This window comes from Priapulus caudatus, unplaced genomic scaffold (assembly GCF_000485595.1).
Source record: "Priapulus caudatus unplaced genomic scaffold, Priapulus_caudatus-5.0.1 Scaffold2492, whole genome shotgun sequence".
Lineage (NCBI taxonomy): Eukaryota > Metazoa > Priapulida > Priapulimorpha > Priapulimorphida > Priapulidae > Priapulus > Priapulus caudatus.
In genome coordinates this window covers 1-12,359 of record NW_014579553.1, presented here as the reverse complement: position 1 = coordinate 12,359, position 12,359 = coordinate 1, and positions in this window count along the sequence as shown.

The window sequence follows — 12,359 nt, the reverse complement described above, 5'->3', positions numbered from 1 at the left end:
TATTTTTTTTTTTTCCATCTTTTCAATCTCTTCTTTTTTCTTATCTTTCCTCTTCTCTTCTCTTTTTCGTTTCCTTCTGTTCCTATTTTTTTTTCTCTATTCCTTACTCTTTTTCTCCTCATTCTATTTTTCTTTATCCTCCTTCGTTCTTTTTTCTCTTTTTATTTTTTATTTTCATTTTTCTTTCATGTCTTTATCTATTTATCTCTTTTTTTTCTTCTTGTTTTTCTTTCTTCTTTTTTTTTAATCTTATTTTCCTCTATTTTCTGCGTCTTTTTTCTTCCTTTCTCTATCTTCTTTTATTCCTTTTTCTTTTCTCATTTTTCTTTCTCTTTCTCATCCTCCTTTTTCTCTTGATTCTTATCTCTTTTGTTCTTTTTCCTCTTTTCTCTCTCTTTCTTCATTTTTTTCTTTCTCTTTTCTCTTTGTCTTCTTTTTTCATCTATCAATTTCTTTTCTGTATGTCTTTTTCTTTTTTTCTTTTCTCTTCTCTTTTTTGTCTCTTCGCTCTCCTTTCTTTTATCGCTTTCTTCTTCTTTTGTCTCTTTTTTTTTCTTTTTGTTTTTTTTTTCTTTTTCTTTTCTCTTCCTTTATCTTTTTTTTCTTTTCTCTTCTCTCTTTTCATTCATTTTCTCTTTCTTTCTTTTCTTTTTTTTTTCTTCTTCTTTTTCTTCTCACTCTGTATTCGTGCTTTCTCTGTATTCTTTATCTATTTCTTTTCTATTTCTCTTCCTTTATTCTCCTTCTAATTCTTTTTTCTTTTTTTTCTCTTTCCTATTTCTTGCTTTTCCTTTTTCGCTGCTCTCCTATTCTTTCTTCTTATTTCTTTTTCATATCTCTTCATCTTTTTCTCTTTCTCTTATTTTTTTTTCTTTTCCTTTCTAGTATTTTTTCTTTTTTGTCTTCTTTTTTCGTTATATCATTATTTGTTTTTTTCTTCTTTGTCTTTTTCTTTCTTCTTTTATTCTTTTCTTTTTCTCTTTTTTCTTCCTCCTTTCCTTTTTTTTGTTCTTTCTTTTCTTTATTATTTCTTCTTCTACTTCTCTCTCTTTCTTCTTAGTTTTTCTCTATTTCATTTTTCTCTTTTTATTTTCTTTATTTTCTTCTCGTCTTCCCTTTCTTTTTCCTTTCTCTTCCTTCTTTTATCTCTTTCTTCTTTCTTCTTTTTTTTACTTTCCTCTCTTTGTATTTATTTCTCTCGGTCCTTTTCTTCTTATTTCTTTCCTTCTTCTTTTCTCTTTCTCTCCTCTTCTTTTTTCTTTTTTTCCTCTTTCTTCTTATTAGTCCTTTCTCTCCTTTCTTTGTTCTCTCTTTCTCGTCTTTCTTACTCTTTTTCTTTCTCTTACTTTTGTTTTCTCTCTTCTCTTTTTTTTTTCTTTTTTCTTTTATCTTTTTCTATCTTATTTATAGTTTTCTTTTTTATTCTCTCTCTTTTTTCTTCTCTTTTGCTCTTTTGTTTTTGTCTTTCTTTTGTTTTTCCTATTTCTTTTTTTTTTTTTCCTTCTTTTTCTTTTTCTCTTATCCTTCTTCTTTTTCTTTTCTTTTCTTTCTTTTTTGTGTTTATCTTTTGTATTTTTCTTCTCTTCTTTTTTTCTTTTTCTCTTTCTTCTTTCCGATCTCTTTTTATTCCTATTCTTTTTTCCTCTACTTTTCTTTTTATATCTCCTCTCTCTTCTTTGTTTCTTTTTCTGCTTCATTTCTTTATTTCTCTTTTTCTTTCTCATCTCCTCTTCTCTCTTCCCTCTCCTCATCTTCTTTTTTGTTTATTTTTTCTTTCTTTTCTTGTTCTTTTCTTTATATTTTTCTTTGTTTTTAATCCTTTTCCTTTTTCTGGTCTTCATTTCCTTCTTCTCCTTCTCTCCTCTTTCTTCTCTTCTTTTATTCAATCTTTTCTCCTTCTTTCTTTCTTCTTTTTTCTTTTTTTCTCTATCTTCCTTTCTCTTTTTTTTTTTCTCTCCTTTTTTTTTCTTTTTCACTTTCTTTCTTTTCTTTTTTCTTTTGAATTTATTTTTTTTTCATATTTTTTTTTCATAGCTTTCTTCTCCTTTTTTTTCTTTTTTCATTTTTCCTCTTCTCGCTCCTCTCTCTCTTTCTTATCTTTTATTCTTTTTTCTTTTTTTCGTCTTCTTCTATTCTTTCTCTTCTTTTTCTTCTTTATTTATTCTTTTTATTTCTTCTCTTTATTTTTCTTTTATTTCTTTTTTTTTTTACTTTTCTTCATTTTTATGTTCGCTTTCCGTTTATTCTCATCGATCTTTCTTCTTCTCCTATCTTCTTTTTGATCTCACCTCTCTCCATCTTCTCACTTTCTCCTTTAACTTCCTCCCTCCTCTCCCATTAGTTCAACTTAAACAGACTATTACTGGCGGGGGGTCACGTTTGGCATCACGTTAGTTAGCTTACTGACTTTACTTGGGTGTGGGGTGAGGAGCAAGGTAGCTAGCAGACTTTATTTGGGGTGCGGGTGGGGTCAGCTAACAGACTTTACTTGGGGGTGTGGAGTGAGGTCCACTAACAGACTTTACTTGGGGTGGGGGTCACTCTTGACATCACGTTAAGCTGGGTTACACACTACCGACTTTATGTTGGCGAATTGGCGAGTTGGACCAATTTCGCCAATCGGCAACTCCGAGTTGGCGAAAATAGAACATGTTCAAACTCCCAACTAGTTGCTATCGATCTGCTGGCTGGTCGCGCAACTTTTGCGTTTACACTGCCGATTGTCGGTTTCATAGTTGGGAATGTGTCGTCCAATTCGCCAATTCGCCAACACACAGTCGGTAGTGTAAACCCAGCTTTAGTTAGCTTACCAAATTTACTTGTGATGCGCGATGCACTATTGGGATGCTGTTCTATGTCTGACGATGCTTCTATCATCACAACTGAAAACAAGACAAATGACGTCAAATCGCAGCAGCGTCTAGATTGTTAAAACTCGGCCACACAGACTTTATGTGAACCCGCCGTCTCTATGTTAGATTTGGAATTGAATGTCGAATGGTTGTGATAATATTAGTATTCTATCTACGGTATATACATTATTATTATATAGCTGACGTGTGACAGGGCTGTTTGTATCATCAGGGCCGTAGCCTCTGGGGGGCAAGGGGGCAGCTGCCCCCTCCCTAGATTTTGGAGCAAAATAAAAAAAGTTAATAATCGTAAATAAGGAAATTTTTGGTCACTTATCCGTGAAAGCCTTGTCTCAGACCCACCGCTACCACACTATGGACGTCGATCAAGAGCTGCGCCCGTCGCTCATCTTTACACAGTCGAGTCATTAAATTTTGCCCCCGCCGAGAAATTTTCTCAGCCTACGGCCCTGATCATAGACTATAATTGAGGATGACGGTGAGAAACTAAACCAGAGTCCTACCCGTCGGTTTTTCGTCGCGTAAACTCAATTCCTTAAGTCGCTGGCTGATCATCTCCACCAACCCGTCCTCGCGGTTTTCGACAACTTGACGAAGTTGTTCGACTACCTTCTCTAAGTTCGCGATGTCGTCTTTGCTCGACGCCCATTCTTCTTTTATGAAGGTGATGATCTCGATCAGCCATTTTCTTTCCTATATATAGACGCCGTACATCGTGCGTGAGAAATGCGCACGCAAAAAAGAGAGAAAAACGCCAACTGAGAGAGAACAAAAATTGACGAACGCGGGCGTATATATAGAGCACAGGCACTTGAAGCGTTTCAATAAAATATAATGCTAAATAAATACGAAATCTATTTACTACCATATTCTTAATGTTTCTATACTCTCTTTCACCTATTATTGCCGACATTTTCCTGTAAATTCCGCCAATTGCTCATCTGTAAACACACGCCGCCGCCATTGCTGCGGCGCTGCACACTGACACATAAATATATAGTGTGTATATAACATAAATATATACAATAACTATATATTTATGTGTCAGTGTGCAGCGCAGCAGCAATGGCGGCGGCGTGTGTTTACAGATGAGCATTTGGACGGCATTTACAGGAAATTGTCGGCAATAATAGGTGAAAGAGAGTATAGAAACAAAAAGAATTTGGTAGTAAATAGATTTCGTATTTATTTAGCATTAAATTTTATTGAAACGCTTCAAGTGCCTGTGATATAGAGGATGGGTGTTCTGTCGTACGGTGCATTTCTAAAGCAATGTACTCGAATATGTTTGAACGTATAAATGAATGTGATCCTCATTGAATGTAATTGATTAAATTATTTGGCAATGAGTTTACCAAGCTTTGGTCTCGCTAATGGGTGAGATAGGGGCGGTGTGAGGGTATTTGAAGCAGCGTGGATGATGCTGTAAGAAATAAGGACAGGGAGATGGATCCTTCTTACTTCGTCCTTTTCCTTGCCCGCTTCCAGTTCCTCTAAGCAGCGGCCATGTTCCTTCGCCGTCTTGAGTAGAACGTCGTGATCCTTGGCGTGCAGTACTATTAAGTCCTGTTCGTTTTTCAGCTGAATACAAATACATCGCACTTTTATAGTTATGCCATCTGTATCATGTGTGTGTGTGTTGTGCGTGCGTGCGTGCGTGTGCGTGCGTGCGTACATGCGCGTGTGTGTGTGCGTGTGTGTGTGTGTGTGTGTGTGGCTCTACCTGTGTAACCCTTCACTCCACCACAGACATGTAGCTCTACCTATGTAACCCTTCACTCCACCCACAGACCTGTAGCTCTACCTATGTAACCCTTCACTCGACCACAGACCTGTAGCTCTACCTATGTAACCCTTCACTCGACCACAGACCTGTAGCTCTACCTATGAAACCCTTCACTCCACCACAGACTTGTAGCCCTACATATGTAGCCCTACACTCCACCACAGACCTGTAGCTCTACCCATGTAACCCTTCACCATGAAGACGTTTCTCTCGTTGGGTTGAGTTAGGGAAGTATTAGGGTAGTAATTTTTTTGAATTGTTTAGGTTTAGGGTGAAGTGTAGATCAGCGGGGACGCTGAATGGATGACAGGGTAGTCATCGTTTTGAGGAAAGGGGAGATAATGTAACATTTGTTTTGCAGATGTTGCATGGATTAGTCAGCGAGGCTCGGCTGGGGTTGTTTTGGTGGTGGTTCACCATGAAGGGTTACATAGGTAGAGCTACAGGTCTGTGGTGGAGTGAAGGGTTACATAGGTAGAGCTACAGGTCTGTGGTGGAGTGAAGGGTTACATAGGTAGAGCTACACGTCTGTGCCGTGGAGAGTGAAGGGTTAATTAAGTAGAGCTACAGGTACGGCTCCCTTCTCTTCCGTAGAGCCGGTGCGCACAGCGACGCTGATCTTGATCTATACGTGTTCCGTCGTTCGTGTTTTAGTTTTACCCGCGACCATCTGTTTTAGCCTCTGCACTATCCGGATCTGCATTGGCTTTCTTCCGGTTTTCTTCATGTTCTTGATGAATTTCAGTCATGTCGCTATGAAAAACTCTGCTTTGAAGTCGTCCTCTGACACCTCAGATTACGGTTATGAGCGGCACCAGTTTGTTCCTCATCGCTCAACAATCTTGACAAGGAAATTCTGGGAAAATCAGATGTATTAGCATGCACAAGACTATAATCGCGCGACTGAACCATGTGCTGCCGACCAAACATATGCATACGCTTATTTGTATAACGTCTATGTTGATTATACTAGTTATTACATCTATCATCATTAATCGATCATTAATCATCACTATCCCAAGCATCACAAATCATCATCATCATCAGTCATCATCATGTCGATCGTCGTCGTCTGTTACCATCATCCTTCCTACATCGTACATCATCGATCATTGCGTCGTCTGTAACCATCATTGCTCATTAACATTCATTATTTGAATTCGTATGACAAAAATTGGCGGTCAGTTTGTGCTTCGGTTTTAACAATCTCGGCTTCGGGCCTTTCTTCAAAAATAGTTTTAAGATCAAGAAAAGATGAGAATACCGAGAAAAGGTGAGCAAACTAATAAGCGAGGACAGCAATCTCTAACATCAAACCTAGCAGTTGCTAACTATTATAGCAAGTCCTGACACAGTGCATGGATAATGCTGAAGCGCGACAATACACAACGCTTCACATAGCGCGAAAACGACTATTGCTAGAGGTGAACAGAACTTCGTGACAACGGGCAAATGAATTGTAAATCGGACAGAGACCACTCGTAAAGAGAAAGAACTGTAAAGTCGTAACCTATAGCGGCGGGACTATGGCTTGCCTTCCGTGTAATGTAACTTGTTATTGCACAAAGTCGTCGAACGTCTGCAGTTCTTGAAGAGATTAAACATTCGCAGACGCGTCCGGTGTCGTCTGGGACCGCCACCTTCTGCCTGACCAGAGTTTCATGAAGAGTAGGCAAGCGAGAAAAGAAAAATGCGCGATAGTTAGTTATGTGTCTCATTGTGAGTATAGTAAGATCCTTATGTTGTGCCACAGCGCAACAACAACAGCAAACAAAAATAACGATAAAAGGCAATAATATATTAAAATAATACATAAGCTAAGAGAAAGAAGAACAAGCAACAACAACAACAAACAACAACAACGAACAACAACAACAACAACAACAACAACAACAACGATACCTTCGCTATCTGCCACGAGTCGCTCTGCCATCGCCGGCACTCGGAGTTCCTCCAGTGGATGATTGTCGCATTGATATGCATCTGCTTGACGCGGTCCCGCCATCCGGGACACACGTCGCACTGGTGCTGCTGTTTAGACTTCTCGCTGTTGTCGACGAACGGACAACCCTCGGGTCCTAGTTCATATAGCAGCTCGGCGTGCCAGCGTTCCATCTCAGCTGCATGACGGAAGCGTCACCTTAATTCATGCGGCTTATCTAACGCGGCTGGGGCGTAGCTCCATCTCACTCATATAATATTCGTAAATATTACGAAGGAACTATAACGAGGTCGGAAAGAGACAAAGTTGATCAAATAGACAGATCAACACTGCGGATCGCAGTAGAAAATCCGCAGGTTTGCAACTATCTAAAGATTAAGGGAGAGAATTCCAATACGGATTGGCAAAGATAAAGAGTCTAAGCTAGTCTGATCAGGGCCGTATGCTGAGAAAATTTCTAGGGGGGGGGCAAAATTTCATGACTCAACTATGTAATGATGACCGACGGGCGCAGCTCTTGATCGACGTCCATAGTGTGGTAGGGGTGGGTCAGAGACAAGGCTTTCACGGATAAGTGACCGAAAAAATCACGTTAGGGTTATTTACGATTATTAGCTAAGCTTACTTTTTAATTTTGCTCGAAAATCCAGAGGGGGTAGCTGCCCCCCTTTCCCCAGAGGCCACGGCCCAACTTTACAGTCCCCTTAGCGGAGAGCTGACTAATCGCTAGCGATTTAAAGGTACAGTTCGCGGTCCGTCTCAATGACTTCCTTCGTATATAATCGGTTTGTTCAGTTCATAGTGCGGTTTGTAGGAAAGCGCCTGTTCCCATCAGTCTATATTTGTTCGCATTCTATAATAGTTTGCGGCACGAACGCAATCACAATAAACCACTTCCATCACATATAATGGTGATTCCGCCGCGATGCCCACCTGCCCCGTCTCTAGGGACCAGAGACTTGTTGACGCCAAATGCGCAGGTAGGATAGGCTCTCGGCTCTCATCCTCTAGGCAACACGGTCCAGTTTTTACCTCGCTCCTACACCCTATCCCAGCCACACTTTTCCGCTTCTCCGTTCTGCCTTGGTATTCTCACACCAGTCCTCTTAACTATCTTCACGTATCCGCTCACGAATCCTCACGTATCCTCTCACGTATCTTCTGCCTGCCGTCTTCACCTCGGCCGAGCGTCTCAGTGAACATCCGCGATAAGGTACGAGATTATTGTTAGTCGGTCACATTTCTGTGTGTGTGTAGTCATATGTGTAGTCTTCTATGTAGTATGTAGTAGAGAGTATATTCTGTGGAGTAATACAACAAACGGAGAGTAGCGTTACATTTCTGAGATCGTGTTATCTATCTGTGCTATCTATCGCGGACTCTATCGACACAACCTGATGCTACCCGTAAGGAGACTTCCCACATACTAAACCGTAGAACCTGGATCGGGAAGAGAGAAAGCCTTCCTTAGACGGTTGCGTCCGCATGGAAAAAAAGCACAACTCATACAGCAGTACGCCGCGCAATACATAAGTAGAGCGCTCCGGACAAAAAGTGATTTTCCGTATCGCGAAATTCCGTAACCAGAATCTGTTTGTTTTTTTAAATTGACATTCATTGAATGATGGTAGATGCGTTCCTACGAAAGGATTTTCGGCCGCAACATCCCCCGATCTTTCCCGATGTAAGCACAAGTATGATTGCAAGTAAAATTATATTGACTATTTCACGATGTGATGCAGAAAAGCGTTGTTCGTTGGAGTACACTGGCACAGTTACGCGCTAGGAAACACTGTGATAGATAAATATGAATTATCTAATGATATAACAAATATATAGGTGAGTTCTTTTACTAAAAAACACCCGTTTTTATGCTCCTCTAAAGTTTACATAAGAGCGAAATTTTGTTTCGTATCGGGAGTGAAGTGGTTACTATTTACGCGTTAATTACGTATACTTAGCCGAGACTATTGTATAGATAGCGGCCCGGGGGAAGGGGCCCTCCATATATATTGCATGGTAGGTGCTAGGTATGTGCCGCGGGAGATACTCCCATTTTCAACCCTAAACTTCCGTTTCAGTGCATCGCATTTTTAAGAATATCTCGTTCCAGAGCATCAACAAGTTTAGTTACCATGCAGATCTTACATGTTTGCCGTTCCGCGGAGACCCTAGTTTTTAACATTTCATTTGGTTTGGTTAACTTACTTTCAAGTTTTGCTTGTGTGTGGTGTGTGTGTGTGTGATGTTGGTGTGTGTATGTGTGGTGTGTGTGTGTGGTGTCGTGTGTGTGTGTGTTGTGTAGTGTGTGTGTGTGGTGCTGTTGTGTGTGTGTGTGTGTGTGTGTGTGGTGTGTGTGCTGTGTGTGTTTGTGTGATGTGTGTGTGTGTCTGTGTCGGTGTGTGCGTTCATCTCTGTCTGCGGCAATGTTTTTCTCTCCTGTAGCAAATACAATATTATTGAGCTTCAAGCTGCTACGCATAAATTGGCTACGGCAAATCACAGTTACCCCACTGTTCCGGAGACGCCCTTTTTTAAAGCGTGCAGTTCCATAGCATTGACGTTTCAAACGAAATGCAGTTCCGGAGAAACGCCCGCATTTTCGAACATAGCCAGGTCCAGAGCATCCACATTCAACAAACATTGAGTTCGCAGAGACCCCATTTTTGAACTTCGCACTACTTACCATAATGTGGGGGGTGAGTGGCCCGCCCCCCGGCGATTTGCGGCTTGACGTCGGCGTCGTGTCAGAATTCATGTACTATAACTATTGGCCTGCCATGTCGGCACCTTGGCAGCAAATCATTACTGACTATTATACAGAATCCAACGTCGCACGAGAAAATCAAGTCCATCTTTTCGTTCATTTTGTTTGTATGTCGCTAGTGCAAATAGCACAGCACGTGAAAAACAAATTTCACCCGATCGACTCCATGATTATTAGTTAGAGCTACTTATCTCTAAGGGACATCCGTGGGAAAATTCCTATAAACTTTGGCAATTTTAGACAATCTTTTTTAGGATAAGTTAGATATATTCAAGTATATAGATCTAACGCCAGTTCTGATCGAATGCAACCACCTATAGGCGTCAAAGAGATGTTTTATAATACCAGAACTATATAGAAGTGTTATATACGTAGTTCTAGACAACGTAGTGCTATAAACGTCCTGATCTCGGTGCCTTGAGGTTTCATAGAATAAGAAATGCGCTTCAGCAGAAACACATACGACATGCGAGGAGAAATTCCCAGACGGACAGCCTGTATATATATACGAGAGTCCATGAAAGAGATGTATCTATGGTATTAGTTAATGTATTTATATGGATTGTATGTATTATGGTAGTATGTATGTATGTATACTGTATATGTTATGCTATATGTATAGTATGTATATATGTATATATATGTATTGTATGTATATGTAATGTATATTATGTATATATGTATATATATATATATGTATAATATGTATAATGTATTATGATAGATATGTATATGTATATGTATGTGTGTAGTATGTATTATGCGTATGATATGTAATAGTCATAATAATTAATAGGTCTCTATTATGGACTCTTGAATGATATATTATTAATATATAATATACAAATATATATATATATTATATTATATATATATATATATATACATACTCATAATATATGATGGTGTGGTGTGGCAGGACACCCGTCGTGCGCCCCGCCGCGCCCACGCCCCCCCGGCCCTCACCCGGCCCCCCTGAGCCCCGTCCCCTGTGTGCGTGCCCGCACATGCCCCCCACCACCCACCCCAGACCACACACCACCGAAACCACCCCATCCGGCCCCGCCCTCGGCGTGCGTGCGGGATAAGACGCGTGTCGCGTGCGTGTGGGCTGCACGCGGGCTGCCCGTACATGTGTGTGCGTGCGTGACTGAGTTACGTGTGCCTTTGTCGTGGCCCCCCCCCAGGCGCACTCGGTCGCCGCCTTCGCCCACACCGCTGATCGCACCCGCTCGCCTACCAACGGGACCGCACAACACCCGCCCCCCACGACCGTGCCCGTCTGGCGTGCCGTAGGCGGCCCCGCGCCGCGCCGGGAGCCCAGCCGCCCCGGCGGGCGTGCTACGTCGCGTGCGTGCTGGCGGGCGGGCGTCGCGGTCGCGGGCGTGCGCGGTCCTGCGTGCGTGCGTCGCTTCCCCTCCCCGAAACTCTCACCTGAGCCCTCTCCCCTCGCGCGGCCGGGTGCGCCGGTGCGCCTTCGCGTCGCTGTGTCCGAGGACCAAACAGAGATAGAGGAATCAAAAGGGCACCAGACAAGAACAGGCGTGGAACGAGAAATAGCAAGAGAGAAAAGTAAGAGTAATTAAGTGGGAAAGAGAAGGAGACCCGGACAGCGCGGGACGAGAACAAGGCCTTGCGGCCGGGAACCCAGAAAATAGGGAAAAACCATCCTGTTGAGAGAGGGGAGAGAAGAGAGCAGGCAGGAGGCGGAGGAAGAAGAAATGGGGAGAATAAGAACCGAGGCAAGACTTGCTGCTGCTGGCTGACTGTTGTACATGATTGTCTCTTGTTGGATTTGTCCCTGTTTTGTTTCGTCGCGGCTAACTGCTGCTGCTGCTGCTTGCTGCTGTTGCTCTAGCTGCCCTTGCTAGCCTGTGTGTGCTGTGTGTGTGTATCATCCATCATGATCATCTGCTGGCAAGATTTGCGCTGACACGAGCATGTTGCATTTGGCAGCCCAGGACGTTCACGCGTGACCTGCCAAAAAGCAACGCGTACGTAGCGCTAGTGCCCATGTCCGTTGGAAGTCGCAGAATTCAGATTTGTATTCGCAGCAACCACAAAGCAAACCAATATGTGCATAATTTTTCTGAACTACTGTTCTAAATACTTAAGCCACCGGGTGATATATTTTTCTGAATTGCGCAACAAACAGCAAGTGTGCGTAGTAATGCGTTTGCTTTTACCGATATATGCGACCAAGAGCATAATACGAAATAATTTAATATAAATAAAAAAGTATAATATATTTACATATAATATTGTATGTATATATTTTGTATAATTTAAATCTCCTAGTGGAATAATAGAGACGATACAGTGCTAGACCAAAGACCTAGAGGCCAAGCACCCTAGGAGTGCGCACCCCCTACTTGGCACTCTAGGATCTCTTGGTCTAGGACACATGCCACTCACTGCAGAAATGTCAGATGGCCACTTTTATCAGCAAATTATACGCCACTTGTGTCTGCTGGTGGCAAGAGACAAGATTCAAATACAAAATTAATTAGTTCAGACCAATAAAAAATAGTGAGGCTGGAGAATAAAAGCACCCGAGTTCATTACAACGGTTTTAAATTGTCATACGCTATAACCAGCATATATCTTATTAAATTTTAGTGTAGATTAGTTAGTACGAATATGGATCGCGCTAAAATAACCGCGCGGCCCTATTAAGCAACGCACCTCAATTTGATCGGACGAAAAACCAAGTATTGCGTGCCAGTAGGATATTTCCCCTCACGGTTATGCGCCGCTTATAAACCGCAGAAGCAAATACAGGGTTGAAATCTCGAGGGGCCAAATTTGGGGGAACCGAGAGGTTAGTTACGCGAGAAGTATATACCGTAGGCAATTTAGATTGGCACATCCACTAGTAAATAAGAATACATTTTCCTACGTCGGGCTGATGCGTTGAGGTCAGCGATTCAATGTATTTGGAAGAAATAATACGTATCAGTGAAGTGTGATATATGATAGGGCTAGATGGCA